Source organism: Lissotriton vulgaris, unplaced genomic scaffold (genome assembly GCF_964263255.1).
Source record: "Lissotriton vulgaris unplaced genomic scaffold, aLisVul1.2 SCAFFOLD_1527, whole genome shotgun sequence".
Classification (NCBI taxonomy): domain Eukaryota; kingdom Metazoa; phylum Chordata; class Amphibia; order Caudata; family Salamandridae; genus Lissotriton; species Lissotriton vulgaris.
In genome coordinates this window covers 241,784-268,237 of record NW_028241337.1, presented here as the reverse complement: position 1 = coordinate 268,237, position 26,454 = coordinate 241,784, and the positions used below count along the sequence as shown (strand labels likewise).

General features: G+C 42.2%; 22 non-coding genes across 22 annotated transcripts; all 22 read left to right on the top strand.

Moving 5' to 3' along the window:
• Positions 1 to 178: 178 nt before the first annotated feature.
• On the top strand, positions 179 to 251 carry TRNAK-UUU (transfer RNA lysine (anticodon UUU)). Its single transcript has one exon. It is a non-coding gene; the product is annotated as a tRNA-Lys (tRNA).
• Positions 252 to 590: 339 nt separating this feature from the next.
• On the top strand, positions 591 to 681 carry TRNAR-UCU (transfer RNA arginine (anticodon UCU)). The gene is given in 2 exon segments: positions 591 to 627; positions 646 to 681. It is a non-coding gene; the product is annotated as a tRNA-Arg (tRNA).
• A 1,637-nt stretch (positions 682 to 2,318) lies between these two features.
• TRNAR-UCU (transfer RNA arginine (anticodon UCU)) lies at positions 2,319 to 2,409 on the top strand. Its single transcript is given in 2 exon segments — positions 2,319 to 2,355; positions 2,374 to 2,409. It is a non-coding gene; the product is annotated as a tRNA-Arg (tRNA).
• A 295-nt stretch (positions 2,410 to 2,704) lies between these two features.
• TRNAK-UUU (transfer RNA lysine (anticodon UUU)) lies at positions 2,705 to 2,777 on the top strand. The gene has a single exon. It is a non-coding gene; the product is annotated as a tRNA-Lys (tRNA).
• Positions 2,778 to 3,634: 857 nt separating this feature from the next.
• TRNAK-UUU (transfer RNA lysine (anticodon UUU)) lies at positions 3,635 to 3,707 on the top strand. The gene has a single exon. It is a non-coding gene; the product is annotated as a tRNA-Lys (tRNA).
• A 339-nt stretch (positions 3,708 to 4,046) lies between these two features.
• Positions 4,047 to 4,137, top strand: TRNAR-UCU (transfer RNA arginine (anticodon UCU)). The gene is given in 2 exon segments: positions 4,047 to 4,083; positions 4,102 to 4,137. It is a non-coding gene; the product is annotated as a tRNA-Arg (tRNA).
• Positions 4,138 to 5,362: 1,225 nt separating this feature from the next.
• On the top strand, positions 5,363 to 5,435 carry TRNAK-UUU (transfer RNA lysine (anticodon UUU)). The gene has a single exon. It is a non-coding gene; the product is annotated as a tRNA-Lys (tRNA).
• A 339-nt stretch (positions 5,436 to 5,774) lies between these two features.
• TRNAR-UCU (transfer RNA arginine (anticodon UCU)) lies at positions 5,775 to 5,865 on the top strand. The gene is given in 2 exon segments: positions 5,775 to 5,811; positions 5,830 to 5,865. It is a non-coding gene; the product is annotated as a tRNA-Arg (tRNA).
• Positions 5,866 to 7,091: 1,226 nt separating this feature from the next.
• On the top strand, positions 7,092 to 7,164 carry TRNAK-UUU (transfer RNA lysine (anticodon UUU)). The gene has a single exon. It is a non-coding gene; the product is annotated as a tRNA-Lys (tRNA).
• A 339-nt stretch (positions 7,165 to 7,503) lies between these two features.
• On the top strand, positions 7,504 to 7,594 carry TRNAR-UCU (transfer RNA arginine (anticodon UCU)). Its single transcript is given in 2 exon segments — positions 7,504 to 7,540; positions 7,559 to 7,594. It is a non-coding gene; the product is annotated as a tRNA-Arg (tRNA).
• Positions 7,595 to 8,820: 1,226 nt separating this feature from the next.
• On the top strand, positions 8,821 to 8,893 carry TRNAK-UUU (transfer RNA lysine (anticodon UUU)). The gene has a single exon. It is a non-coding gene; the product is annotated as a tRNA-Lys (tRNA).
• A 339-nt stretch (positions 8,894 to 9,232) lies between these two features.
• On the top strand, positions 9,233 to 9,323 carry TRNAR-UCU (transfer RNA arginine (anticodon UCU)). Its single transcript is given in 2 exon segments — positions 9,233 to 9,269; positions 9,288 to 9,323. It is a non-coding gene; the product is annotated as a tRNA-Arg (tRNA).
• A 1,224-nt stretch (positions 9,324 to 10,547) lies between these two features.
• TRNAK-UUU (transfer RNA lysine (anticodon UUU)) lies at positions 10,548 to 10,620 on the top strand. Its single transcript has one exon. It is a non-coding gene; the product is annotated as a tRNA-Lys (tRNA).
• A 339-nt stretch (positions 10,621 to 10,959) lies between these two features.
• TRNAR-UCU (transfer RNA arginine (anticodon UCU)) lies at positions 10,960 to 11,050 on the top strand. Its single transcript is given in 2 exon segments — positions 10,960 to 10,996; positions 11,015 to 11,050. It is a non-coding gene; the product is annotated as a tRNA-Arg (tRNA).
• A 1,226-nt stretch (positions 11,051 to 12,276) lies between these two features.
• TRNAK-UUU (transfer RNA lysine (anticodon UUU)) lies at positions 12,277 to 12,349 on the top strand. Its single transcript has one exon. It is a non-coding gene; the product is annotated as a tRNA-Lys (tRNA).
• Positions 12,350 to 12,688: 339 nt separating this feature from the next.
• TRNAR-UCU (transfer RNA arginine (anticodon UCU)) lies at positions 12,689 to 12,779 on the top strand. Its single transcript is given in 2 exon segments — positions 12,689 to 12,725; positions 12,744 to 12,779. It is a non-coding gene; the product is annotated as a tRNA-Arg (tRNA).
• Positions 12,780 to 14,004: 1,225 nt separating this feature from the next.
• TRNAK-UUU (transfer RNA lysine (anticodon UUU)) lies at positions 14,005 to 14,077 on the top strand. The gene has a single exon. It is a non-coding gene; the product is annotated as a tRNA-Lys (tRNA).
• Positions 14,078 to 14,416: 339 nt separating this feature from the next.
• Positions 14,417 to 14,507, top strand: TRNAR-UCU (transfer RNA arginine (anticodon UCU)). The gene is given in 2 exon segments: positions 14,417 to 14,453; positions 14,472 to 14,507. It is a non-coding gene; the product is annotated as a tRNA-Arg (tRNA).
• Positions 14,508 to 15,733: 1,226 nt separating this feature from the next.
• On the top strand, positions 15,734 to 15,806 carry TRNAK-UUU (transfer RNA lysine (anticodon UUU)). Its single transcript has one exon. It is a non-coding gene; the product is annotated as a tRNA-Lys (tRNA).
• A 339-nt stretch (positions 15,807 to 16,145) lies between these two features.
• TRNAR-UCU (transfer RNA arginine (anticodon UCU)) lies at positions 16,146 to 16,236 on the top strand. The gene is given in 2 exon segments: positions 16,146 to 16,182; positions 16,201 to 16,236. It is a non-coding gene; the product is annotated as a tRNA-Arg (tRNA).
• A 1,226-nt stretch (positions 16,237 to 17,462) lies between these two features.
• On the top strand, positions 17,463 to 17,535 carry TRNAK-UUU (transfer RNA lysine (anticodon UUU)). The gene has a single exon. It is a non-coding gene; the product is annotated as a tRNA-Lys (tRNA).
• A 339-nt stretch (positions 17,536 to 17,874) lies between these two features.
• TRNAR-UCU (transfer RNA arginine (anticodon UCU)) lies at positions 17,875 to 17,965 on the top strand. The gene is given in 2 exon segments: positions 17,875 to 17,911; positions 17,930 to 17,965. It is a non-coding gene; the product is annotated as a tRNA-Arg (tRNA).
• Positions 17,966 to 26,454: the final 8,489 nt, after the last annotated feature.

Here is a 26,454-nt window from a genome sequence, read left to right as displayed (position 1 = left end):
AATTTCCGGAGTTTTAATGGATTACGTGTGCTGCTGAAATTTCAAATGCTTAAAATATCAATTCATTATTAAACTCTAGAATATTGATTGCTAATATATGTAATTATATAAATATACAAAGTGTAGGTCAGTGTACGTCCACATTTGTTTAGCTGATTTTAAGGTAGAGTATAGCAGAGCCTGGATAGCTCAGTCGGTAGAGCATCAGACTTTTAATCTGATGGTCCAGGGTTCAAGTCCCTGTTCAGGCGGTTGTTTCCTTTAAAGAAAAAGTACTCTAATTGTATGCTCTTTTTGTGGACCCCTGCATGACGAATAAGATATTCCATTACTAAAATTGCAAAAACGTCTTTCATGGAGTTGTGAAATACACATCTGTCTCACATATTATGTGCCATTTGACTAAACTTAAGTCGTACGTAGATTTACCAATGGTATCATGTAGTCTGAGACGGTGAATATCATTTCACCAATTCAATATTCAAAATAAAGCCATGGTTATAGTATCAAATGAACTTTATAAAGCTGATCAACAGCTAATAGCTCATTATTTCATTTCAGAACATCTCTGCACCTCATTATAGCAGATTGGCTCTGTGGCGCAATGGATAGCGCGTTGGACTTCTAGGTGAATGTAAAATAGATATTCAAAGGTTGTGGGTTCGAATCCCACCAGAGTCAGTTTTATCCCTGTTATCCTGTTATCCCAAGTACCAACTCATTATTATATTCTCTGTATTTAGTACTAATACCGGCAACCATCTTAACCCCTTGCGTGCTGATGACAGAACGGTTCCGTCATCAGCTACGGGTGAGCTGTGCTGATGACGAAACCGTTCCGTCATGACTCCGCCCGCGCAAGGCGGAGTCAGCACAGGCGGAAAATACGCCCCGCACGCAAGGGGTTAAAAAACGTAGTGATAGTTGGGACACTTCCTAATGTTGATAATGTCATTTTGTGGGGTGCTGCCTCAGAGCCTGGATAGCTCAGTCGGTAGAGAATCAGACTTTTAATCTGAGGGCCCAGGGTTCAAGTCCCTGTTCAGGCGGCTTGGTTAAAGAAAATGTATATCAATTGCATACTCTTTTCAGGATCCAATGAATGGGAATTCCAATTACAGATGGTTCAAAAAAGTCTTGATCGAGTCCTTACATACCCATCTGTGCTCTACTTTCTTTGACAAGGGTTAAGAAGACTTACCCAAACTGTATCATGTAGTTTGACATGTTGATTATCTTTTATCCAATTCAATGTTCAAAATGTAAGCTAGTGTCCGATTAATTTGATAAAGTTGGTCAACAACTTATAGGTCATCTTTTTATTTGTGAATCTCTGATCACCTTGTTGAATCAGGTCGGATCTCTGGTGCAATGGATTGCGGCTTGGAGTCCTAGGCGAATGTAGCAAAAGCATTCAAACGCTAAGGGTTCGAACACCAACTGGGTCAATTTTATCCCTCCTCTATTTTATAACTAATTGAAACAGTAACCAGCAATCCTGCTTCTCCATCACCAGAAACATTTACCAAAATGGCAGTGAAAGAAATTCTACTTAAACAGAGACTGTTTGCTTTGAAAATGTTTCATAGTCTATGCCCAAGAGGAAATTCCCAATGATACTGCTGAAAATGTAATTTAGGAGTTAGAAATAGTATTTGGCCCTTTATTAATTTCACAGTGTCATTTTAAACACGTGATTTCTATGTCATCCGAAAATGAGATAGTACAAATTTCCGGAGTTTTAATGGATTACGTGTGCTGCTGAAATTTCAAATGCTTAAAATATCAATTCATTATTAAACTCTAGAATATTGATTGCTAATATATGTAATTATATAAATATACAAAGTGTAGGTCAGTGTACGTCCACATTTGTTTAGCTGATTTTAAGGTAGAGTATAGCAGAGCCTGGATAGCTCAGTCGGTAGAGCATCAGACTTTTAATCTGAGGGTCCAGGGTTCAAGTCCCTGTTCAAGCGGTTGTTTCCTTTAAAGAAAAAGTACTCTAATTGTATGCTCTTTTTGTGGACCCCTGCATGACGAATAAGATATTCCATTACTAAAATTGCAAAAACGTCTTTCATGGAGTTGTGAAATACACATCTGTCTCACATATTATGTGCCATTTGACTAAACTTAAGTCGTACGTAGATTTACCAATGGTATCATGTAGTCTGAGACGGTGAATATCATTTCACCAATTCAATATTCAAAATAAAGCCATGGTTATAGTATCAAATGAACTTTATAAAGCTGATCAACAGCTAATAGCTCATTATTTCATTTCAGAACATCTCTGCACCTCATTATAGCAGATTGGCTCTGTGGCGCAATGGATAGCGCGTTGGACTTCTAGGTGAATGTAAAATAGATATTCAAAGGTTGTGGGTTCGAATCCCACCAGAGTCAGTTTTATCCCTGTTATCCTGTTATCCCAAGTACCAACTCATTATTATATTCTCTGTATTTAGTACTAATACCGGCAACCATCTTAACGCCTTGCGTGCTGATGACAGAACGGTTCCGTCATCAGCTACGGGTGAGCTGTGCTGATGACGAAACCGTTCCGTCATGACTCCGCCCGCGCAAGGCGGAGTCAGCACAGGCGGAAAATACGCCCCGCACGCAAGGGGTTAAAAAACGTAGTGATAGTTGGGACACTTCCTAATGTTGATAATGTCATTTTGTGGGGTGCTCCCTCAGAGCCTGGATAGCTCAGTCGGTAGAGCATCAGACTTTTAATCTGAGGGCCCAGGGTTCAAGTCCCTGTTCAGGCGGCTTGGTTAAAGAAAATGTATATCAATTGCATACTCTTTTCAGGATCCAATGAATGGGAATTCCAATTACAGATGGTTCAGAAAAGTCTTGATCGAGTCCTTACATACCCATCTGTGCTCTACTTTCTTTGACAAGGGTTAAGAAGACTTACCCAAACTGTATCATGTAGTTTGACATGTTGATTATCTTTTATCCAATTCAATGTTCAAAATGTAAGCTAGTGTCCGATTAATTTGATAAAGTTGGTCAACAACTTATAGGTCATCTTTTTATTTGTGAATCTCTGATCACCTTGTTGAATCAGGTCGGATCTCTGGTGCAATGGATTGCGGCTTGGAGTCCTAGGCGAATGTAGCAAAAGCATTCAAACGCTAAGGGTTCGAACACCAACTGGGTCAATTTTATCCCTCCTCTATTTTATAACTAATTGAAACAGTAACCAGCAATCCTGCTTCTCCATCACCAGAAACATTTACCAAAATGGCAGTGAAAGAAATTCTACTTAAACAGAGACTGTTTGCTTTGAAAATGTTTCATAGTCTATGCCCAAGAGGAAATTCCCAATGATACTGCTGAAAATGTAATTTAGGAGTTAGAAATAGTATTTGGCCCTTTATTAATTTCACAGTGTCATTTTAAACACGTGATTTCTATGTCATCCGAAAATGAGATAGTACAAATTTCCGGAGTTTTAATGGATTACGTGTGCTGCTGAAATTTCAAATGCTTAAAATATCAATTCATTATTAAACTCTAGAATATTGATTGCTAATATATGTAATTATATAAATATACAAAGTGTAGGTCAGTGTACGTCCACATTTGTTTAGCTGATTTTAAGGTAGAGTATAGCAGAGCCTGGATAGCTCAGTCGGTAGAGCATCAGACTTTTAATCTGAGGGTCCAGGGTTCAAGTCCCTGTTCAGGCGGTTGTTTCCTTTAAAGAAAAAGTACTCTAATTGTATGCTCTTTTTGTGGACCCCTGCATGACGAATAAGATATTCCATTACTAAAATTGCAAAAACGTCTTTCATGGAGTTGTGAAATACACATCTGTCTCACATATTATGTGCCATTTGACTAAACTTAAGTCGTACGTAGATTTACCAATGGTATCATGTAGTCTGAGACGGTGAATATCATTTCACCAATTCAATATTCAAAATAAAGCCATGGTTATAGTATCAAATGAACTTTATAAAGCTGATCAACAGCTAATAGCTCATTATTTCATTTCAGAACATCTCTGCACCTCATTATAGCAGATTGGCTCTGTGGCGCAATGGATAGCGCGTTGGACTTCTAGGTGAATGTAAAATAGATATTCAAAGGTTGTGGGTTCGAATCCCACCAGAGTCAGTTTTATCCCTGTTATCCTGTTATCCCAAGTACCAACTCATTATTATATTCTCTGTATTTAGTACTAATACCGGCAACCATCTTAACCCCTTGCGTGCTGATGACAGAACGGTTCCGTCATCAGCTACGGGTGAGCTGTGCTGATGACGAAACCGTTCCGTCATGACTCCGCCCGCGCAAGGCGGAGTCAGCACAGGCGGAAAATACGCCCCGCACGCAAGGGGTTAAAAAACGTAGTGATAGTTGGGACACTTCCTAATGTTGATAATGTCATTTTGTGGGGTGCTGCCTCAGAGCCTGGATAGCTCAGTCGGTAGAGAATCAGACTTTTAATCTGAGGGCCCAGGGTTCAAGTCCCTGTTCAGGCGGCTTGGTTAAAGAAAATGTATATCAATTGCATACTCTTTTCAGGATCCAATGAATGGGAATTCCAATTACAGATGGTTCAAAAAAGTCTTGATCGAGTCCTTACATACCCATCTGTGCTCTACTTTCTTTGACAAGGGTTAAGAAGACTTACCCAAACTGTATCATGTAGTTTGACATGTTGATTATCTTTTATCCAATTCAATGTTCAAAATGTAAGCTAGTGTCCGATTAATTTGATAAAGTTGGTCAACAACTTATAGGTCATCTTTTTATTTGTGAATCTCTGATCACCTTGTTGAATCAGGTCGGATCTCTGGTGCAATGGATTGCGGCTTGGAGTCCTAGGCGAATGTAGCAAAAGCATTCAAACGCTAAGGGTTCGAACACCAACTGGGTCAATTTTATCCCTCCTCTATTTTATAACTAATTGAAACAGTAACCAGCAATCCTGCTTCTCCATCACCAGAAACATTTACCAAAATGGCAGTGAAAGAAATTCTACTTAAACAGAGACTGTTTGCTTTGAAAATGTTTCATAGTCTATGCCCAAGAGGAAATTCCCAATGATACTGCTGAAAATGTAATTTAGGAGTTAGAAATAGTATTTGGCCCTTTATTAATTTCACAGTGTCATTTTAAACACGTGATTTCTATGTCATCCGAAAATGAGATAGTACAAATTTCCGGAGTTTTAATGGATTACGTGTGCTGCTGAAATTTCAAATGCTTAAAATATCAATTCATTATTAAACTCTAGAATATTGATTGCTAATATATGTAATTATATAAATATACAAAGTGTAGGTCAGTGTACGTCCACATTTGTTTAGCTGATTTTAAGGTAGAGTATAGCAGAGCCTGGATAGCTCAGTCGGTAGAGCATCAGACTTTTAATCTGAGGGTCCAGGGTTCAAGTCCCTGTTCAGGCGGTTGTTTCCTTTAAAGAAAAAGTACTCTAATTGTATGCTCTTTTTGTGGACCCCTGCATGACGAATAAGATATTCCATTACTAAAATTGCAAAAACGTCTTTCATGGAGTTGTGAAATACACATCTGTCTCACATATTATGTGCCATTTGACTAAACTTAAGTCGTACGTAGATTTACCAATGGTATCATGTAGTCTGAGACGGTGAATATCATTTCACCAATTCAATATTCAAAATAAAGCCATGGTTATAGTATCAAATGAACTTTATAAAGCTGATCAACAGCTAATAGCTCATTATTTCATTTCAGAACTTCTCTGCACCTCATTATAGCAGATTGGCTCTGTGGCGCAATGGATAGCGCATTGGACTTCTAGGTGAATGTAAAATAGATATTCAAAGGTTGTGGGTTCGAATCCCACCAGAGTCAGTTTTATCCCTGTTATCCTGTTATCCCAAGTACCAACTCATTATTATATTCTCTGTATTTAGTACTAATACCGGCAACCCATCTTAACCCCTTGCGTGCTGATGACAGAACGGTTCCGTCATCAGCTACGGGTGAGCTGTGCTGATGACGAAACCGTTCCGTCATGACTCCGCCCGCGCAAGGCGGAGTCAGCACAGGCGGAAAATACGCCCCGCACGCAAGGTGTTAAAAAACGTAGTGATAGTTGGGACACTTCCTAATGTTGATAATGTCATTTTGTGTATTGCTGCCTCAGAGCCTGGATAGCTCAGTCGGTAGAGCATCAGACTTTTAATCCGAGGGTCCAGGGTTCAAGTCCCTGTTCAGGCGGCTTGGTTAAAAAAAATGTATATCAATTGCATACTCTTTTCAGGATCCAATGAATGGGAAGTCCAATTACAGATGGTTCAAAAAAGTCTTGATCGAGTCCTTACATACCCATCTGTGCTCTACTTTCTTTGACAAGGGTTAAGAAGACTTACCCAAACTGTATCATGTAGTTTGACATGTTGATTATCTTTTATCCAATTCAATGTTCAAAATGTAAGCTAGTGTCCGATTAATTTGATAAAGTTGGTCAACAACTTATAGGTCATCTTTTTATTTGTGAATCTCTGATCACCTTGTTGAATCAGGTCGGATCTCTGGTGCAATGGATTGCGGCTTGGAGTCCTAGGCGAATGTAGCAAAAGCATTCAAACGCTAAGGGTTCGAACACCAACTGGGTCAATTTTATCCCTCCTCTATTTTATAACTAATTGAAACAGTAACCAGCAATCCTGCTTCTCCATCACCAGAAACATTTACCAAAATGGCAGTGAAAGAAAGTCTACTTAAACAGAGACTGTTTGCTTTGAAAATGTTGCATAGTCTATGCCCAAGAGGAAATTCCCAATGATACTGCTGAAAATGTAATTTAGGAGTTAGTAATAGTATTTGGCCCTTTATTAATTTCACAGTGTCATTTTAAACACGTGATTTCTATGTCATCCGAAAATGAGATAGTACAAATTTCCGGAGTTCTAATGGATTACGTGTGCTGCTGAAATTTCAAATGCTTAAAATATCAATTCATTATTAAACTCTAGAATATTGATTGCTAATATATGTAATTATATAAATATACAAAGTGTAGGTCAGTGTACGTCCACATTTGTTTAGCTGATTTTAAGGTAGAGTATAGCAGAGCCTGGATAGCTCAGTCGGTAGAGCATCAGACTTTTAATCTGAGGGTCCAGGGTTCAAGTCCCTGTTCAGGCGGTTGTTTCCTTTAAAGAAAAAGTACTCTAATTGTATGCTCTTTTTGTGGACCCCTGCATGACGAATAAGATATTCCATTACTAAAATTGCAAAAACGTCTTTCATGGAGTTGTGAAATACACATCTGTCTCACATATTATGTGCCATTTGACTAAACTTAAGTCGTACGTAGATTTACCAATGGTATCATGTAGTCTGAGACGGTGAATATCATTTCACCAATTCAATATTCAAAATATAGCCATGGTTATAGTATCAAATGAACTTTATAAAGCTGATCAACAGCTAATAGCTCATTATTTCATTTCAGAACATCTCTGCACCTCATTACAGCAGATTGGCTCTGTGGCGCAATGGATAGCGCATTGGACTTCTAGGTGAATGTAAAAAAGATATTCAAAGGTTGTGGGTTCGAATCCCACCAGAGTCAGTTTTATCCCTGTTATCCTGTTATCCCAAGTACCAATTCATTATTATATTCTCTGTATTTAGTACTAATACCGGCAACCATCTTAACCCCTTGCGTGCTGATGACAGAACGGTTCCGTCATCAGCTACGGGTGAGCTGTGCTGATGACGAAACCGTTCCGTCATGACTCCGCCCGAGCAAGGCGGAGTCAGCACAGGCGGAAAATACGCCCCGCACGCAAGGGGTTAAAAAAACGTAGTGATAGTTGGGACACTTCCTAATGTTGATAATGTCATTTTGTGTATTGCTGCCTCAGAGCCTGGATAGCTCAGTCGGTAGAGCATCAGACTTTTAATCCGAGGGTCCAGGGTTCAAGTCCCTGTTCAGGCGGCTTGGTTAAAAAAAATGTATATCAATTGCATACTCTTTTCAGGATCCAATGAATGGGAAGTCCAATTACAGATGGTTCAAAAAAGTCTTGATCGAGTCCTTACATACCCATCTGTGCTCTACTTTCTTTGACAAGGGTTAAGAAGACTTACCCAAACTGTATCATGTAGTTTGACATGTTGATTATCTTTTATCCAATTCAATGTTCAAAATGTAAGCTAGTGTCCGATTAATTTGATAAAGTTGGTCAACAACTTATAGGTCATCTTTTTATTTGTGAATCTCTGATCACCTTGTTGAATCAGGTCGGATCTCTGGTGCAATGGATTGCGGCTTGGAGTCCTAGGCGAATGTAGCAAAAGCATTCAAACGCTAAGGGTTCGAACACCAACTGGGTCAATTTTTTCCCTCCTCTATTTTATAACTAATTGAAACAGTAACCAGCAATCCTGCTTCTCCATCACCAGAAACATTTACCAAAATGGCAGTGAAAGAAAGTCTACTTAAACAGAGACTGTTTGCTTTGAAAATGTTGCATAGTCTATGCCCAAGAGGAAATTCCCAATGATACTGCTGAAAATGTAATTTAGGAGTTAGTAATAGTATTTGGCCCTTTATTAATTTCACAGTGTCATTTTAAACACGTGATTTCTATGTCATCCGAAAATGAGATAGTACAAATTTCCGGAGTTATAATGGATTACGTGTGCTGCTGAAATTTCAAATGCTTAAAATATCAATTCATTATTAAACTCTAGAATATTGATTGCTAATATATGTAATTATATAAATATACAAAGTGTAGGTCAGTGTACGTCCACATTTGTTTAGCTGATTTTAAGGTAGAGTATAGCAGAGCCTGGATAGCTCAGTCGGTAGAGCATCAGACTTTTAATCTGAGGGTCCAGGGTTCAAGTCCCTGTTCAGGCGGTTGTTTCCTTTAAAGAAAAAGTACTCTAATTGTATGCTCTTTTTGTGGACCCCTGCATGACGAATAAGATATTCCATTACTAAAATTGCAAAAACGTCTTTCATGGAGTTGTGAAATACACATCTGTCTCACATATTATGTGCCATTTGACTAAACTTAAGTCGTACGTAGATTTACCAATGGTATCATGTAGTCTGAGACGGTGAATATCATTTCACCAATTCAATATTCAAAATATAGCCATGGTTATAGTATCAAATGAACTTTATAAAGCTGATCAACAGCTAATAGCTCATTATTTCATTTCAGAACATCTCTGCACCTCATTATAGCAGATTGGCTCTGTGGCGCAATGGATAGCGCATTGGACTTCTAGGTGAATGTAAAAAAGATATTCAAAGGTTGTGGGTTCGAATCCCACCAGAGTCAGTTTTATCCCTGTTATCCTGTTATCCCAAGTACCAATTCATTATTATATTCTCTGTATTTAGTACTAATACCGGCAACCATCTTAACCCCTTGCGTGCTGATGACAGAACGGTTCCGTCATCAGCTACGGGTGAGCTGTGCTGATGACGAAACCGTTCCGTCATGACTCCGCCCGAGCAAGGCGGAGTCAGCACAGGCGGAAAATACGCCCCGCACGCAAGGGGTTAAAAAACGTAGTGATAGTTGGGACACTTCCTAATGTTGATAATGTCATTTTGTGTATTCCTGCCTCAGAGCCTGGATAGCTCAGTCGGTAGAGCATCAGACTTTTAATCCGCGGGTCCAGGGTTCAAGTCCCTGTTCAGGCGGCTTGGTTAAAAAAATGTATATCAATTGCATACTCTTTTCAGGATCCAATGAATGGGAAGTCCAATTACAGATGGTTCAAAAAAGTCTTGATCGAGTCCTTACATACCCATCTGTGCTCTACTTTCTTTGACAAGGGTTAAGAAGACTTACCCAAACTGTATCATGTAGTTTGACATGTTGATTATCTTTTATCCAATTCAATGTTCAAAATGTAAGCTAGTGTCCGATTAATTTGATAAAGTTGGTCAACAACTTATAGGTCATCTTTTTATTTGTGAATCTCTGATCACCTTGTTGAATCAGGTCGGATCTCTGGTGCAATGGATTGCGGCTTGGAGTCCTAGGCGAATGTAGCAAAAGCATTCAAACGCTAAGGGTTCGAACACCAACTGGGTCAATTTTTTCCCTCCTCTATTTTATAACTAATTGAAACAGTAACCAGCAATCCTGCTTCTCCATCACCAGAAACATTTACCAAAATGGCAGTGAAAGAAAGTCTACTTAAACAGAGACTGTTTGCTTTGAAAATGTTGCATAGTCTATGCCCAAGAGGAAATTCCCAATGATACTGCTGAAAATGTAATTTAGGAGTTAGTAATAGTATTTGGCCCTTTATTAATTTCACAGTGTCATTTTAAACACGTGATTTCTATGTCATCCGAAAATGAGATAGTACAAATTTCCGGAGTTATAATGGATTACGTGTGCTGCTGAAATTTCAAATGCTTAAAATATCAATTCATTATTAAACTCTAGAATATTGATTGCTAATATATGTAATTATATAAATATACAAAGTGTAGGTCAGTGTACGTCCACATTTGTTTAGCTGATTTTAAGGTAGAGTATAGCAGAGCCTGGATAGCTCAGTCGGTAGAGCATCAGACTTTTAATCTGAGGGTCCAGGGTTCAAGTCCCTGTTCAGGCGGTTGTTTCCTTTAAAGAAAAAGTACTCTAATTGTATGCTCTTTTTGTGGACCCCTGCATGACGAATAAGATATTCCATTACTAAAATTGCAAAAACGTCTTTCATGGAGTTGTGAAATACACATCTGTCTCACATATTATGTGCCATTTGACTAAACTTAAGTCGTACGTAGATTTACCAATGGTATCATGTAGTCTGAGACGGTGAATATCATTTCACCAATTCAATATTCAAAATATAGCCATGGTTATAGTATCAAATGAACTTTATAAAGCTGATCAACAGCTAATAGCTCATTATTTCATTTCAGAACATCTCTGCACCTCATTATAGCAGATTGGCTCTGTGGCGCAATGGATAGCGCATTGGACTTCTAGGTGAATGTAAAAAAGATATTCAAAGGTTGTGGGTTCGAATCCCACCAGAGTCAGTTTTATCCCTGTTATCCTGTTATCCCAAGTACCAATTCATTATTATATTCTCTGTATTTAGTACTAATACCGGCAACCATCTTAACCCCTTGCGTGCTGATGACAGAACGGTTCCGTCATCAGCTACGGGTGAGCTGTGCTGATGACGAAACCGTTCCGTCATGACTCCGCCCGAGCAAGGCGGAGTCAGCACAGGCGGAAAATACGCCCCGCACGCAAGGGGTTAAAAAAACGTAGTGATAGTTGGGACACTTCCTAATGTTGATAATGTCATTTTGTGTATTGCTGCCTCAGAGCCTGGATAGCTCAGTCGGTAGAGCATCAGACTTTTAATCCGAGGGTCCAGGGTTCAAGTCCCTGTTCAGGCGGCTTGGTTAAAAAAAATGTATATCAATTGCATACTCTTTTCAGGATCCAATGAATGGGAAGTCCAATTACAGATGGTTCAAAAAAGTCTTGATCGAGTCCTTACATACCCATCTGTGCTCTACTTTCTTTGACAAGGGTTAAGAAGACTTACCCAAACTGTATCATGTAGTTTGACATGTTGATTATCTTTTATCCAATTCAATGTTCAAAATGTAAGCTAGTGTCCGATTAATTTGATAAAGTTGGTCAACAACTTATAGGTCATCTTTTTATTTGTGAATCTCTGATCACCTTGTTGAATCAGGTCGGATCTCTGGTGTAATGGATTGCGGCTTGGAGTCCTAGGCGAATGTAGCAAAAGCATTCAAACGCTAAGGGTTCGAACACCAACTGGGTCAATTTTTTCCCTCCTCTATTTTATAACTAATTGAAACAGTAACCAGCAATCCTGCTTCTCCATCACCAGAAACATTTACCAAAATGGCAGTGAAAGAAAGTCTACTTAAACAGAGACTGTTTGCTTTGAAAATGTTGCATAGTCTATGCCCAAGAGCAAATTCCCAATGATACTGCTGAAAATGTAATTTAGGAGTTAGTAATAGTATTTGGCCCTTTATTAATTTCACAGTGTCATTTTAAACACGTGATTTCTATGTCATCCGAAAATGAGATAGTACAAATTTCCGGAGTTATAATGGATTACGTGTGCTGCTAAAATTTCAAATGCTTAAAATATCAATTCATTATTAAACTCTAGAATATTGATTGCTAATATATGTAATTATATAAATATACAAAGTGTAGGTCAGTGTACGTCCACATTTGTTTAGCTGATTTTAAGGTAGAGTATAGCAGAGCCTGGATAGCTCAGTCGGTAGAGCATCAGACTTTTAATCTGAGGGTCCAGGGTTCAAGTCCCTGTTCAGGCGGTTGTTTCCTTTAAAGAAAAAGTACTCTAATTGTATGCTCTTTTTGTGGACCCCTGCATGACGAATAAGATATTCCATTACTAAAATTGCAAAAATGTCTTTCATGGAGTTGTGAAATACACATCTGTCTCACATATTATGTGCCATTTGACTAAACTTAAGTCGTACGTAGATTTACCAATGGTATCATGTAGTCTGAGACGGTGAATATCATTTCACCAATTCAATATTCAAAATATAGCCATGGTTATAGTATCAAATGAACTTTATAAAGCTGATCAACAGCTAATAGCTCATTATTTCATTTCAGAACATCTCTGCACCTCATTATAGCAGATTGGCTCTGTGGCGCAATGGATAGCGCATTGGACTTCTAGGTGAATGTAAAAAAGATATTCAAAGGTTGTGGGTTCGAATCCCACCAGAGTCAGTTTTATCCCTGTTATCCTGTTATTCCAAGTACCAATTCATTATTATATTCTCTGTATTTAGTACTAATACCGGCAACCATCTTAACCCCTTGCGTGCTGATGACAGAACGGTTCCGTCATCAGCTACGGGTGAGCTGTGCTGATGACGAAACCGTTCCGTCATGACTCCGCCCGCGCAAGGCGGAGTCAGCACAGGCGGAAAATACGCCCCGCACGCAAGGTGTTAAAAAACGTAGTGATAGTTGGGACACTTCCTAATGTTGATAATGTCATTTTGTGTATTGCTGCCTCAGAGCCTGGATAGCTCAGTCGGTAGAGCATCAGACTTTTAATCCGAGGGTCCAGGGTTCAAGTCCCTGTTCAGGCGGCTTGGTTAAAAAAAATGTATATCAATTGCATACTCTTTTCAGGATCCAATGAATGGGAAGTCCAATTACAGATGGTTCAAAAAAGTCTTGATCGAGTCCTTACATACCCATCTGTGCTCTACTTTCTTTGACAAGGGTTAAGAAGACTTACCCAAACTGTATCATGTAGTTTGACATGTTGATTATCTTTTATCCAATTCAATGTTCAAAATGTAAGCTAGTGTCCGATTAATTTGATAAAGTTGGTCAACAACTTATAGGTCATCTTTTTATTTGTGAATCTCTGATCACCTTGTTGAATCAGGTCGGATCTCTGGTGCAATGGATTGCGGCTTGGAGTCCTAGGCGAATGTAGCAAAAGCATTCAAACGCTAAGGGTTCGAACACCAACTGGGTCAATTTTTTCCCTCCTCTATTTTATAACTAATTGAAACAGTAACCAGCAATCCTGCTTCTCCATCACCAGAAACATTTACCAAAATGGCAGTGAAAGAAAGTCTACTTAAACAGAGACTGTTTGCTTTGAAAATGTTGCATAGTCTATGCCCAAGAGGAAATTCCCAATGATACTGCTGAAAATGTAATTTAGGAGTTAGTAATAGTATTTGGCCCTTTATTAATTTCACAGTGTCATTTTAAACACGTGATTTCTATGTCATCCGAAAATGAGATAGTACAAATTTCCGGAGTTATAATGGATTACGTGTGCTGCTGAAATTTCAAATGCTTAAAATATCAATTCATTATTAAACTCTAGAATATTGATTGCTAATATATGTAATTATATAAATATACAAAGTGTAGGTCAGTGTACGTCCACATTTGTTTAGCTGATTTTAAGGTAGAGTATAGCAGAGCCTGGATAGCTCAGTCGGTAGAGCATCAGACTTTTAATCTGAGGGTCCAGGGTTCAAGTCCCTGTTCAGGCGGTTGTTTCCTTTAAAGAAAAAGTACTCTAATTGTATGCTCTTTTTGTGGACCCCTGCATGACGAATAAGATATTCCATTACTAAAATTGCAAAAACGTCTTTCATGGAGTTGTGAAATACACATCTGTCTCACATATTATGTGCCATTTGACTAAACTTAAGTCGTACGTAGATTTACCAATGGTATCATGTAGTCTGAGACGGTGAATATCATTTCACCAATTCAATATTCAAAATATAGCCATGGTTATAGTATCAAATGAACTTTATAAAGCTGATCAACAGCTAATAGCTCATTATTTCATTTCAGAACATCTCTGCACCTCATTATAGCAGATTGGCTCTGTGGCGCAATGGATAGCGCATTGGACTTCTAGGTGAATGTAAAAAAGATATTCAAAGGTTGTGGGTTCGAATCCCACCAGAGTCAGTTTTATCCCTGTTATCCTGTTATCCCAAGTACCAATTCATTATTATATTCTCTGTATTTAGTACTAATACCGGCAACCATCTTAACCCCTTGCGTGCTGATGACAGAACGGTTCCGTCATCAGCTACGGGTGAGCTGTGCTGATGACGAAACCGTTCCGTCATGACTCCGCCCGAGCAAGGCGGAGTCAGCACAGGCGGAAAATACGCCCCGCACGCAAGGGGTTAAAAAAACGTAGTGATAGTTGGGACACTTCCTAATGTTGATAATGTCATTTTGTGTATTGCTGCCTCAGAGCCTGGATAGCTCAGTCGGTAGAGCATCAGACTTTTAATCCGAGGGTCCAGGGTTCAAGTCCCTGTTCAGGCGGCTTGGTTAAAAAAAATGTATATCAATTGCATACTCTTTTCAGGATCCAATGAATGGGAAGTCCAATTACAGATGGTTCAAAAAAGTCTTGATCGAGTCCTTACATACCCATCTGTGCTCTACTTTCTTTGACAAGGGTTAAGAAGACTTACCCAAACTGTATCATGTAGTTTGACATGTTGATTATCTTTTATCCAATTCAATGTTCAAAATGTAAGCTAGTGTCCGATTAATTTGATAAAGTTGGTCAACAACTTATAGGTCATCTTTTTATTTGTGAATCTCTGATCACCTTGTTGAATCAGGTCGGATCTCTGGTGCAATGGATTGCGGCTTGGAGTCCTAGGCGAATGTAGCAAAAGCATTCAAACGCTAAGGGTTCGAACACCAACTGGGTCAATTTTTTCCCTCCTCTATTTTATAACTAATTGAAACAGTAACCAGCAATCCTGCTTCTCCATCACCAGAAACATTTACCAAAATGGCAGTGAAAGAAAGTCTACTTAAACAGAGACTGTTTGCTTTGAAAATGTTGCATAGTCTATGCCCAAGAGGAAATTCCCAATGATACTGCTGAAAATGTAATTTAGGAGTTAGTAATAGTATTTGGCCCTTTATTAATTTCACAGTGTCATTTTAAACACGTGATTTCTATGTCATCCGAAAATGAGATAGTACAAATTTCCGGAGTTATAATGGATTACGTGTGCTGCTGAAATTTCAAATGCTTAAAATATCAATTCATTATTAAACTCTAGAATATTGATTGCTAATATATGTAATTATATAAATATACAAAGTGTAGGTCAGTGTACGTCCACATTTGTTTAGCTGATTTTAAGGTAGAGTATAGCAGAGCCTGGATAGCTCAGTCGGTAGAGCATCAGACTTTTAATCTGAGGGTCCAGGGTTCAAGTCCCTGTTCAGGCGGTTGTTTCCTTTAAAGAAAAAGTACTCTAATTGTATGCTCTTTTTGTGGACCCCTGCATGACGAATAAGATATTCCATTACTAAAATTGCAAAAACGTCTTTCATGGAGTTGTGAAATACACATCTGTCTCACATATTATGTGCCATTTGACTAAACTTAAGTCGTACGTAGATTTACCAATGGTATCATGTAGTCTGAGACGGTGAATATCATTTCACCAATTCAATATTCAAAATATAGCCATGGTTATAGTATCAAATGAACTTTATAAAGCTGATCAACAGCTAATAGCTCATTATTTCATTTCAGAACATCTCTGCACCTCATTATAGCAGATTGGCTCTGTGGCGCAATGGATAGCGCATTGGACTTCTAGGTGAATGTAAAAAAGATATTCAAAGGTTGTGGGTTCGAATCCCACCAGAGTCAGTTTTATCCCTGTTATCCTGTTATCCCAAGTACCAATTCATTATTATATTCTCTGTATTTAGTACTAATACCGGCAACCATCTTAACCCCTTGCGTGCTGATGACAGAACGGTTCCGTCATCAGCTACGGGTGAGCTGTGCTGATGACGAAACCGTTCCGTCATGACTCCGCCCGAGCAAGGCGGAGTCAGCACAGGCGGAAAATACGCCCCGCACGCAAGGGGTTAAAAAAACGTAGTGATAGTTGGGACACTTCCTAATGTTGATAATGTCATTTTGTGTATTGCTGCCTCAGAGCCTGGATAGCTCAGTCGGTAGAGCATCAGACTTTTAATCCGAGGGTCCAGGGTTCAAGTCCCTGTTCAGGCGGCTTGGTTAAAAAAAATGTATATCAATTGCATACTCTTTTCAGGATCCAATGAATGGGAAGTCCAATTACAGATGGTTCAAAAAAGTCTTGATCGAGTCCTTACATACCCATCTGTGCTCTACTTTCTTTGACAAGGGTTAAGAAGACTTACCCAAACTGTATCATGTAGTTTGACATGTTGATTATCTTTTATCCAATTCAATGTTCAAAATGTAAGCTAGTGTCCGATTAATTTGATAAAGTTGGTCAACAACTTATAGGTCATCTTTTTATTTGTGAATCTCTGATCACCTTGTTGAATCAGGTCGGATCTCTGGTGCAATGGATTGCGGCTTGGAGTCCTAGGCGAATGTAGCAAAAGCATTCAAACGCTAAGGGTTCGAACACCAACTGGGTCAATTTTTTCCCTCCTCTATTTTATAACTAATTGAAACAGTAACCAGCAATCCTGCTTCTCCATCACCAGAAACATTTACCAAAATGGCAGTGAAAGAAAGTCTACTTAAACAGAGACTGTTTGCTTTGAAAATGTTGCATAGTCTATGCCCAAGAGGAAATTCCCAATGATACTGCTGAAAATGTAATTTAGGAGTTAGTAATAGTATTTGGCCCTTTATTAATTTCACAGTGTCATTTTAAACACGTGATTTCTATGTCATCCGAAAATGAGATAGTACAAATTTCCGGAGTTATAATGGATTACGTGTGCTGCTGAAATTTCAAATGCTTAAAATATCAATTCATTATTAAACTCTAGAATATTGATTGCTAATATATGTAATTATATAAATATACAAAGTGTAGGTCAGTGTACGTCCACATTTGTTTAGCTGATTTTAAGGTAGAGTATAGCAGAGCCTGGATAGCTCAGTCGGTAGAGCATCAGACTTTTAATCTGAGGGTCCAGGGTTCAAGTCCCTGTTCAGGCGGTTGTTTCCTTTAAAGAAAAAGTACTCTAATTGTATGCTCTTTTTGTGGACCCCTGCATGACGAATAAGATATTCCATTACTAAAATTGCAAAAACGTCTTTCATGGAGTTGTGAAATACACATCTGTCTCACATATTATGTGCCATTTGACTAAACTTAAGTCGTACGTAGATTTACCAATGGTATCATGTAGTCTGAGACGGTGAATATCATTTCACCAATTCAATATTCAAAATATAGCCATGGTTATAGTATCAAATGAACTTTATAAAGCTGATCAACAGCTAATAGCTCATTATTTCATTTCAGAACATCTCTGCACCTCGTTATAGCAGATTGGCTCTGTGGCGCAATGGATAGCGCATTGGACTTCTAGGTGAATGTAAAAAAGATATTCAAAGGTTGTGGGTTCGAATCCCACCAGAGTCAGTTTTATCCCTGTTATCCTGTTATCCCAAGTACCAATTCATTATTATATGGCTGAGATACCCGCCACCCCCTCTCAACACAATCCCCAAAAGGAGGGAAACCGGAAACAGTTCTTAAAGTTTTTGGATGTGGGATGGAGTGACCATCCCGGCCGTATTTATTAAAACAAAATTAAAACATTAAACGTTTTCATGTTATGTACAATTTCATTATCACATTACGATGTTTGGCTAACCTTAACATAATCTCTAATACAGAGGTTCTCCTAGCCGAACTAGCATCCTACAAAACATTCTCTAAGAACACTGAAATTGTACATCCTAACGTTTAAGGGCCAACGGCAAGGTCATAACCGGTGTCAAGATCCCTAACCAGACTTACCCCTCCCACTTGGGAGGGGCGACAGCACAGAGGCTTACCTCAAGTGCAACTACTAACAATTTCCCTTGACTTGACGGGGGCCCTTAAGACTCGACGCCATTTAAAGGTCGTTCGAACACTTGTGTGTGGTATCTAGAAGGTATCGTTGACCTCTCCCCACCCCACACAACTTACCGCATCTGCCGTCGCAGATGACCCTGGCCCCGGGAAATTCCCCAGGAGGGGGCTGTAACCCCTCCTACAAAGGAAGGGGCCTTGACCGCCTTTCCTTTACTTCCGGCGACCCGCCCTTAGACGGGACCGCCTCCCCACTGAGGGGCCAATGGCCACCTCTCCCGAGCGCTCCCATCCGTGTTGGGTGACGCCCACTCATAGGGATCTACCAATTAGTGCTCACCGATCATGACCTTACCGCCTACCAAAAATAAATACGACAATTCTGAAACCTATGAAAACATTGGTCACTACGACCGAAAGAGCCTGCTAGAAATGCAACACTACATCAACTCATTTTAATCGTAACAACCTAGACTGTATTCACCATACTTTATTATGATTAACCACAAACTGATACTGTCACAGCCTGTAAACGAAATGGAAAAACCAACTTATAACTTCACTTTATTGCACAACAACTTGCTGTCCTCAGGGGCTGGTGGGTGGGTCAAAATTGGCTCTTCGTTCCGTCCCGAGCTCACGTGTAGCGAGGGGGTGCAGCTTCGGAGCACAAGAACAAGAGGACGTCTTCTGGTCTTGCGCCTTCTTTTATCCGTCTTCAGGGTGGGCGAAAACCCGCCCCTGCCCGCCCCGAGGGCGTGGCCGGCTGCGTCGGTGTCTAGGCCAGCCCACTCTAGGGCGGGAAAAAGCGTGCCCCGGCTACGCCGCTTCGGGCATACCAGCCGAGACGCGCCTCCCGCCCAAAAATGGCTTCCCGGGGGGATCGAGGCACTCAGCCATACGTTCGGGGGGACCGAGTGGTCGCCCCTTTCCATATGGCTGAGATACCCGCCACCCCCTCTCAACACAATCCCCAAAAGGAGGGAAACCGGAAACAGTTCTTAAAGTTTTTGGATGTGGGATGGAGTGACCATCCCGGCCGTATTTATTAAAACAAAATTAAAACATTAAACGTTTTCATGTTATGTACAATTTCATTATCACATTACGATGTTTGGCTAACCTTAACATAATCTCTAATACAGAGGTTCTCCTAGCCGAACTAGCATCCTACAAAACATTCTCTAAGAACACTGAAATTGTACATCCTAACGTTTAAGGGCCAACGGCAAGGTCATAACCGGTGTCAAGATCCCTAACCAGACTTACCCCTCCCACTTGGGAGGGGCGACAGCACAGAGGCTTACCTCAAGTGCAACTACTAACAATTTCCCTTGACTTGACGGGGGCCCTTAAGACTCGACGCCATTTAAAGGTCGTTCGAACACTTGTGTGTGGTATCTAGAAGGTATCGTTGACCTCTCCCCACCCCACACAACTTACCGCATCTGCCGTCGCAGATGACCCTGGCCCCGGGAAATTCCCCAGGAGGGGGCTGTAACCCCTCCTACAAAGGAAGGGGCCTTGACCGCCTTTCCTTTACTTCCGGCGACCCGCCCTTAGACGGGACCGCCTCCCCACTGAGGGGCCAATGGCCACCTCTCCCGAGCGCTCCCATCCGTGTTGGGTGACGCCCACTCATAGGGATCTACCAATTAGTGCTCACCGATCATGACCTTACCGCCACAGGTCCGGATAGTTGACCGGCTATCCGGACCCCCCACAAAACTCCTACCTAAAGGTCATGTTCCAAAGATTTTAACCAGGCTAGGAAGTCTCCTATGAGTAACTCATTCCCCGCCCTCGACAAATGCACACCATCCCCCAGATACATACTGTCATCATTAATACAATTATGCGAGATCGAATGCAATGCCTTGGAACGGAACAACCTACTCACTTTGTTATTCAATTTTCTAACCGAATGATTCAAAGCAGGGATCGAGATAGCCCCCCGCCACACTTTTCGTGGGATCATATGAGACCATGCGATTAGGCACCCCGGAACTCTCCTCGCTAACCAACTTACCGTGGAAAGCATAGCCTCCAGGAGAAGTCGTCTACCGGTGGTGACCAAATCATTGCCCCCCAAATGCACTATGACTATGGACGGCGGTGACCTCATCCGCTCTAACAAGCCCTCAAAAAATTCCTGAAACTGGTCAATACAGAGACCGCCCCTTCCGTAGAAGGACACTCTGTACCCGTATTCCTCAGGTACGTGAACCATGTCACCTGCTTTGAATACGTCTGCAGCCCGTCTCACGTATGAGTGGCCCACGACCCAAACCTCCTTCCTCACAGCCGGTGACGTGCGACCGCTGACCTGGTGTTGGGTCGACTGCTCAGTCTGCCCTGCCGCGTAGGCTTGCGCAACTGAAAACAAACAAAAACAAGAGGCGTGAGTACATGATTACAGTTTCACAACATGTGCAATCGCACGTACCTCTTATAACAATTGGAGGACCAGCGCCCCACACGTTTCACTTGTTCTACATTAAGACCTCTGGCTGTAGCTTCAGTGGCAGCCCCTATACGAAAGGAGTGGGTCCCAAATTCGCCCGGGTCCAAGCCCGCTGCGGCAATGGCCATTGCAAGCACCCGTTGAAACTGAAACCTCGTCAGCGGGGTGGCGTCTGCATGCCTCAACAATGTCCCTCCCCATGATGCCACCCTTCGTGCTAGGTAATCTTCTAAGCACTGTACCGGACACATGGATGAGTCGGGGTTCCTGCGGATGATCGTGCAGTCCCCTCTCCCATCTTGGTCAGTCTTGGACCTGAGAAAGGAGACAATCATCGCATCACCCCTGATCTGGACATGCTCCCTGCACAAGCCCCCCGTCACGTCCCGTTTGTTCCTTGCAACCAGCTCACTAACTCTCATAGCCCCGTGAAATGCCAGCGTAAATGCAGTCCGGAACAAACAGGTCTCGAACGGGGACGAGCATGTGTTCGGGAGCGTGACCAGTAACTGGGACAACCTGTCTAGACCTATCGGTCGTCGTACATCTACTCTGCGACCCTCTAGACGTTGCCACCCACGTAGCGCTTTTTGTACCGTGAAAGACGCTGTTGGGTCCAGGATGCCATGGGCCCTGGCAACAAAGGAAATGGCGGCACGATGCCTTTGGGCCGTAGCCACCGATTTCCCAGCCCTACGTAAGGACATCAGAAAAAGTACTACCAACTCCTCCTGACCCCAAAGTCCTCCTCTCTCTGCCCCCAAAAAGGCTAAATAGGCCTGGAACGCCCCTTCATATGCCTTCCTTGTCCTGGGTGCTAGACTCTCTCCCACGAGGTGACGAAGTTCGGGGCACCGAGAGACCAGAGAGCTTCGGGGAAGGGTGCCGGCTCCGGGTCCGCTGAAGGAAGGAAACCCGAGAAAGCCTGCATGTGAAAACGAGACAGTGCATCAGCAGCCTGATTCATCACCCCTGGGACATGTTTTGCTCTGAATACTACGTTCAGTTGCATACACAGTAAGACAATTTCTTTGAGGAGCCTCAAAATCAACTTACAACGGGCTGCCTGACTATTGATGCATTCTACCACGGTCATATTGTCGGACCAGAACACAACAGAATGATCTCTGAACCCTTCTGGCCAGGTTCTCAGGGCCACCAGAATGGGAAATAGTTCGAGGAAAGCGATGTTACTTGTCAGCCCCTTCTCGTGCCACCATAGGGGCCACTTTTGTGCCGACCATTTTGTGCCGAAGATGGCGCCAAAACCTACGCTTCCTGCTGAGTCTGTCCATAGCCCAAGCTCTTCAGAGGAGACGGCTGGCTTGTTCCAGACGACCCGGCCATTGAAGTCCGCCAAGAATGCTAACCAAATCCGCATGTCCTGGCGGACCTCGGCCGATAACCTTGTGCGATGATGACCCTCCTTTAAGCCAACCATCGCTTGGGCAATTGAGCGGGAAAAGGGGCGAGCCATTGGTATCACCCTCAAGGCAAAGTTCAACTTTCCCACTAACTGTTGCAACTGATGCAGTGTAACTTTGGATGCCTTTAAACATACTTGGAGGGCTGCCCTGAATTTCGACACTTTGCTAGCTGGTAAACGGAAGCACCCCTCCCTTGAGTCCAACTCGATCCCCAAAAACTCGAGGCAAGTCGTGGGACCCATAGTTTTACCTGGTGCCAATGGCACGCCAAGATGATCCATTAACACACAGAATTCAGCTAAGGCCCGGGCACATTCGGAAGTACCGGCGGGGCCAAGGAACAGAAAATCGTCAAGGTAGTGCATTACATTTCGGAAACCCGTTTTCTTAGTGAACACCCATTGCAGGAAAGTACTGAATTGCTCAAAGTAAGCACATGATATAGAGCATCCCATTGGCATACACCTATCCATGTAAAATGACCCCTGGAACCCGAATCCCAGAAGACGCTGATCGTCTGGGTGTACCGGAAGCAACCGGAACGCTGACTCGATATCAGATTTCGCCATCAACGTCCCGTGCCCCAGGCGATTCAAGATGGCTACCGCCTCATCAAAAGATGCGTATCGCACCGAACAAACTTCTGGCTCAATTGCGTCGTTCACCGAAAGACCATATGGAGAAGATAGATTATGAATCAAACGAAACTCACCCGGGTCCTTCTTGGGGACCACCCCTAACGGAGAACAAACGAAATCCGGTACCGGGGGCTCACTAAACGGGCCGGCGACCCGTCCCCGGCTAACCTCTTTCTGAATTTTTTCTTGCACTACAGATGCATGTTGTAAAACGGAAAGTTGATTTTTGCACATCCCTACACCCTGAAAGTCCCCTACCGGGATGCGGAAACCATGTGTAAAACCGTTCCGCAGCACCCCGGCAGAAGTGCGATCCGGGTATTCGCTGAGCCAGGGAATCATTGCCAAGGTATCAATCGGGGTTGGTAAAGGCGCCCCTCGGCCTAGCTTAGACCTGTTTGGCGCCTCCCTTACCCCCATTCTCACTCGTTCTGGCTCTGCACGATGACTCAGGATGGGACGACCCACACGTACTACACTCATGTTTGAATTTACACGATCCCGGAGGCCTGGTACACTTCCCCTTGTTAAAATTAAAACAGAAACCCTTTCTCCCTGTATTGCCTGCGGGCCTCGACTGGTCGTTGGTGCTCGTACTTGGTCGAAAGGGCGTCCCCACATTTTGGCGGGAGTAATCAACAACAGTGCTCCCGACCAATGGCATTCTTAACATTCCCGATTCTTTCATCTTATCCCATGTTAAAGAATCGTAACAATCCCAAGTCAAACCCTTGTTATGTTCCTTTTCTTTCCTGAACAAATTGTCATAACAAAACCAATGGTTACCTTGATACGCTGTCGAGTAACCCATAATTCGTGATTGATAAACGGGAAACTCAGGAAGCAACTCGGGCCTACGTTCCCCCAAAATTGATGTGAAAATACCCCATGCATTGCCCCAGTTGCCAATGTTCTCATTTACCTTAAAGGCGGCCATCTTTGCGCGCCAAACACTCGGATGCATTAAGTCCTTCTGACTTTTTACATGTTCCACATCATAATGATCAACAAGCAGGGAAAAAATATTCACGTACTCCCCCGCCCAGATCTTTTCCTTTATAGCTAAAGGCACATGTTGTCCTAATCTCTCTCTACGAGAGGGTGCTGACTCGTCCCTTGCAATCGGCAATGGCCGCTTACCTGCACCGGACGCAGCTTCTGCCGCTTGCGGCTTGTCTATCCCCGCCAACGGCGTAGCCACTCTAGCTGCCTCTTTCTTCTCACGAAGCCCTTTTATCAGCGCCTGTGCTTCGGCAGCCGTGGCGCCATCACTACTATCCCCCAACCATGCTGCTAGCTGTGCTGCCAGCTCGGGGGGCATGTCTTCCTTGGATGTCGGGGTGACGACAACGGGGATTGGATTCCCCTCCATCGGTACTGGGGTCGGCGCCTCGAGCGGGGCAGAGGGAACCGGGACGGCCCCACCGGCTGGAACCTTTCTCGGCCTCTTAGGTCTCCCTCCAGCCGGCGGGGTGCCCGAACCCTCCTCCCCATCTCGCTCCGCCAACCGTTTCTTTATGTCGGACACTTCTTTGCAAAGGGCCCGCACCATCTGTTCGGTCGTCATTCTTTTTGCGCCTTTCTTGGGCATCTCTCCGAGGAAGTATCTAGAAGACAAAGAAAAAGATCAAAACGCTCAAAATTGGCTCTTCGTTCCGTCCCGAGCTCACGTGTAGCGAGGGGGTGCAGCTTCGGAGCACAAGAACAAGAGGACGTCTTCTGGTCTTGCGCCTTCTTTTATCCGTCTTCAGGGTGGGCGAAAACCCGCCCCTGCCCGCCCCGAGGGCGTGGCCGGCTGCGTCGGTGTCTAGGCCAGCCCACTCTAGGGCGGGAAAAAGCGTGCCCCGGCTACGCCGCTTCGGGCATACCAGCCGAGACGCGCCTCCCGCCCAAAAATGGCTTCCCGGGGGGATCGAGGCACTCAGCCATACGTTCGGGGGGACCGAGTGGTCGCCCCTTTCCATATTCTCTGTATTTAGTACTAATACCGGCAACCATCTTAACCCCTTGCGTGCTGATGACAGAACGGTTCCGTCATCAGCTACGGGTGAGCTGTGCTGATGACGAAACCGTTCCGTCATGACTCCGCCCGAGCAAGGCGGAGTCAGCACAGGCGGAAAATACGCCCCGCACGCAAGGGGTTAAAAAAACGTAGTGATAGTTGGGACACTTCCTAATGTTGATAATGTCATTTTGTGTATTGCTGCCTCAGAGCCTGGATAGCTCAGTCGGTAGAGCATCAGACTTTTAATCCGAGGGTCCAGGGTTCAAGTCCCTGTTCAGGCGGCTTGGTTAAAAAAAATGTATATCAATTGCATACTCTTTTCAGGATCCAATGAATGGGAAGTCCAATTACAGATGGTTCAAAAAAGTCTTGATCGAGTCCTTACATACCCATCTGTGCTCTACTTTCTTTGACAAGGGTTAAGAAGACTTACCCAAACTGTATCATGTAGTTTGACATGTTGATTATCTTTTATCCAATTCAATGTTCAAAATGTAAGCTAGTGTCCGATTAATTTGATAAAGTTGGTCAACAACTTATAGGTCATCTTTTTATTTGTGAATCTCTGATCACCTTGTTGAATCAGGTCGGATCTCTGGTGCAATGGATTGCGGCTTGGAGTCCTAGGCGAATGTAGCAAAAGCATTCAAACGCTAAGGGTTCGAACACCAACTGGGTCAATTTTTTCCCTCCTCTATTTTATAACTAATTGAAACAGTAACCAGCAATCCTGCTTCTCCATCACCAGAAACATTTACCAAAATGGCAGTGAAAGAAAGTCTACTTAAACAGAGACTGTTTGCTTTGAAAATGTTGCATAGTCTATGCCCAAGAGGAAATTCCCAATGATACTGCTGAAAATGTAATTTAGGAGTTAGTAATAGTATTTGGCCCTTTATTAATTTCACAGTGTCATTTTAAACACGTGATTTCTATGTCATCCGAAAATGAGATAGTACAAATTTCCGGAGTTATAATGGATTACGTGTGCTGCTGAAATTTCAAATGCTTAAAATATCAATTCATTATTAAACTCTAGAATATTGATTGCTAATATATGTAATTATATAAATATACAAAGTGTAGGTCAGTGTACGTCCACATTTGTTTAGCTGATTTTAAGGTAGAGTATAGCAGAACCTGGATAGCTCAGTCGGTAGAGCATCAGACTTTTAATCTGAGGGTCCAGGGTTCAAGTCCCTGTTCAGGCGCTTGTTTCCTTTAAAGAAAAAGTACTCTAATTGTATGCTCTTTTTGTGGACCCCTGCATGACGAATAAGATATTCCATTACTAAAATTGCAAAAACGTCTTTCATGGAGTTGTGAAATACACATCTGTCTCACATATTATGTGCCATTTGACTAAACTTAAGTCGTACGTAGATTTACCAATGGTATCATGTAGTCTGAGACGGTGAATATCATTTCACCAATTCAATATTCAAAATATAGCCATGGTTATAGTATCAAATGAACTTTATAAAGCTGATCAACAGCTAATAGCTCATTATTTCATT